At 39.3% G+C, this 3,609-nt stretch overlaps 1 long non-coding RNA gene across 1 annotated transcript; it reads left to right on the forward strand.

The window, feature by feature from the left end:
• Positions 1-374: 374 nt before the first annotated feature.
• On the forward strand, positions 375-1,620 carry LOC129116413 (uncharacterized). The gene is made up of 3 exons (XR_008533518.1): positions 375-440; positions 976-1,130; positions 1,371-1,620. It is a non-coding gene; the product is annotated as an uncharacterized LOC129116413 (long non-coding RNA).
• Positions 1,621-3,609: the final 1,989 nt, after the last annotated feature.

Genomic DNA, 3,609 nt, shown 5'->3' on the forward strand with positions numbered 1-3,609 from the left:
ACCCTGAGGACATTTTGATTGGTTCTTACTCTTAAACAGGCACTATTTTGCTCTTTTTAAGGTGCATATTTTTATCTCAAGTTACAGTTACAACATGTTTACGTGCGTTTATGCTCAAAACCCGCCTTGTTTTTCTCATCCTGGATGTGCTGCAGCACCTCCTCTCCCCCTCTCTGTGAAACGATCTATTAGAGCGCTTGCTCCTCCTCCCAGAAAGCCAAGTCTGCCCTGATTGGTCAGCTAGCACGCTCTGTTGCGATTGGTCAACCGCGTAGTGGATGTGTCGGAAATGTCCCGCCCCTTACCATAAACAGAATTCAGCTTCCTGAGCCTCAAAACACAGCATATTTGCTGCCCTACCAGTATGAACGCGAGTCAGTTATTTAAGTCAGGAGGAATAAGCTGGCACAACCAAGACTAGAGCAGAACGTTTCACAGTGGTGAGTTGTTACCAGTTTAATCAATTTCAGCACTATGTAGCCAACACTAGCATTAGGCTTTAGGCTTTAGGACTATGCTGTGCTGTAAAACACGAGTCCTTCTCTTTATCTAAGAAGCTAAGAATTACACTCACGTTACTAGCTACTAACACATTTTCCCTGTAAAATACAAATGTGTTTTATTAGTGACTTTGGTTATATTACTTAGAGCACAGCAGATTTAGAGATTACAGATTTGTGTTGTATACAGTAAAAACACTAGTACTACACAGTTACAACAACAGTACTATAAAATGTCATCTTAACTGTAACCTTTCTGCTAAAATGTAGCTGCATTTAACAATCCCCTTCTGGCTGTTATTATGTTTGTAAACAACAATATGATCACACCATTTTATTTGAAGAAAAATGTTTGCTTCCTGGATTAATATCTGTCCTATGCAGTGATGTTGCCTCCTGAGTCATTATTGGCTTTATTATAACAAAGTATTTCTTGTAAATCAGTGTCTTATTTCCCTCATCCTCTTCTCATCAGGTTTTGAAACAAATTAACCAGGTTCCAGTCCTTCCTACATGCATGGTTCACCATCCTGACCTCGATCGAAACTGTTTGAATCCATACAACCTTCAGATTTTCCACAACATATACAGAGCTGACTATGGACGTTTGAGGCGTAGTATAGAAGAGGAGTAAGTTGTTATTACATATAATGAAATCTGTGTAAACTACATCTGAACACATTTGTTTCATTATAATGCAAGATCATAAGAACTAATGAAGAAATGAGAATTATTTATTTTTCTCCAAATTACTTTATTTCTTTTCAAACAATAAAAAATGTAAAAAAAAATAAACATTTCTTAATACTGTAATACTGTATAGATAGTTTTTAGCTGCAATGGTAATGATGTGTGATCCTCTCCATACAGGCGATACCGGTCACTCGACTACCGTGGCGTGGTCAGCTGGTGATATTTAGGACGACACATGAGGCTCGCCATCCCGTCATGTGTTGTATTTCAGAAACACAGGGAGTTTCCTGATCCGGCTGGTCAGAATGTTGGCTTCAGGCTGCTCCTTGACAGAAGAGGGACACATGGCGGGCAACACTTTCTCCTTTGAGGGTCTCTCACACTGGGACGACATCAGCTTCATCAGTTCATCCAAGTACTCTGTAAAAACAGCATTTAAACAGTCATTTTATTGTTTTAAACTAAGTATGGTTCCTTCCTTATTTGTATTTTAAAGGTATTTCACATTTTATGTTAATTTTATTATGTTTGTTATAAAAAAATAAATATTATTTTACAACCTTCTGTATGTAGAGTCTGTTTTAACTGGCTTTACTATGCATTCACCCTTCTTTGACTATGAGAACAAGCCCTTACAGACAGATGTTCCTGCAGATGTTGTTGCTTGTTCATGGTCCTCATTTTCATAATAATGAATAAAAAGGCACAACCTACAATAAAAGAATGCTCTAACATCATAACAAAGTCAAAGGTTTACAAGAATGTCTGCCCAAAATATGAAATTCTGGAGTTTTCGTGAAACTGTAGTGCTCTGTATTCGCCATAGTCCCCATAAGAGTATTTCACAGGTCTACAATGTTAGCAAGTACTATATCTAGAAATGAAACAAAAGCACATTAAATGTATGACATACCTTAGCTTCTCAGGTGAGTATCCTTCAGAGTACCCCGGACAGCTGAGTGCCAACAGATACCATCCTTTGAGAAGTCTGTGTGCCCTCTGAGACTGTTTGTGGACAGTATGTTGTCGGCACCGGGTCCTTCTGTGATGTACTCTAAAAGACAGAGACAAATTTATTAATTAAAACTAATTTGTATCAGATGAAAACAGTCAGCATCTATCAAGCTAAACAGTCATGTCCGGTGAAAAATCAGTAGACAACAAATATGCATGTAAGCACATGCACAAAGACTCATAATACTATTTTATTACACAAATACAGCCCAGCTGTCTAGCGATGAGTAACATTTAAGTTGTTCATCTTATGCTGTGATGTGTCTAGTTGACCTACTGTTGGCAGTTTAATGAAAGGAGCCCAGTGGCTCAGAGCAGGAACAGCGGGCTAACAGTCATGAAAATAGCTACAAAGTTAGCCCAAAGTGGATAGTGGCCGTAACATTACAGCTTATAATCACAAACCTACCTCCTCACTTGAACACTATTCACAATGGACATATTCAGTCCTCATATTCTACAGTGTTAGCAGTGGGGCTAAAGCTGATTAGCAGAGCCATTAGAACACATAACGTTAGCTGCCAACGTTAGGCTACAGCTGAGCACTGTGTTTGAACATTTGAACCCCGGCTAGTAACGTTAGTTACCTTTGTTGTGTTTAACATTAATCATCCACAAATAATAAATGTACTTACAGGTTGTGATCCTGAACCGCCATCATCTTTCAGCAGTAACCGTTTCGAAAATCCAGCCGTGAACTGTTTCCAGTTTTGAAAGTTGTCCTCGGTAAAATGCATTAAAAATTAAAGTTTAGCCACTTATTCTTCAAGTCATCTTCCTTTGGGGTTCATACAAAGAACATTTCCTTTCTCAGAGCAGAACACAGTGTCTTCTCGATATGACGGCAGCTAAACAAACTCTTCCTCCGGAGCTCCAGCTCGGTCTCTCTGTAGCTTTGTTTGAGGGCGGGCCGAACTAGCAGAGGCTTATGCAAATTACTTCTGTAACATTATGACCTCATAAAGTTACGGAAGAAGCAGTGTTTCTGAGGGGGAGGGTAACTCATTTTAGGCGTGGACTTCAGGTTTTACACTCTACGGACCTTTTACATGTACAAAAATATATATAACACACTAAAGGAGAGGGAAGTGGAAAAGCATAAAAGGGCCGCTTTAATGTCTTTTTGGACCAAAGCGATATGCCGCAGAGAAGGTAACTCTGTTGTTGAGACTGTGTTGAACTTACAGATGACAACCCTCAAAAGGTAAGGCCTTCATCTTCTTCTTGAGACGCAACCAATGCCTTTAGGATATGTTGTTGAATTTAAAAGGGTCCACTCAGTTCAAGTACGTTTCATGAAGACGCTGAATCCCTACATCTCTTGGGCAACTGCTCTGCAACAGACCCTAACCTTTGACCTTACAGTGGAGGGCGCTAACAGAAAATACTTGAATCAGTACAT

The sequence above is a fragment of the Anoplopoma fimbria genome, unplaced genomic scaffold (assembly GCF_027596085.1).
Source record: "Anoplopoma fimbria isolate UVic2021 breed Golden Eagle Sablefish unplaced genomic scaffold, Afim_UVic_2022 Un_contig_8553_pilon_pilon, whole genome shotgun sequence".
Lineage (NCBI taxonomy): Eukaryota > Metazoa > Chordata > Actinopteri > Perciformes > Anoplopomatidae > Anoplopoma > Anoplopoma fimbria.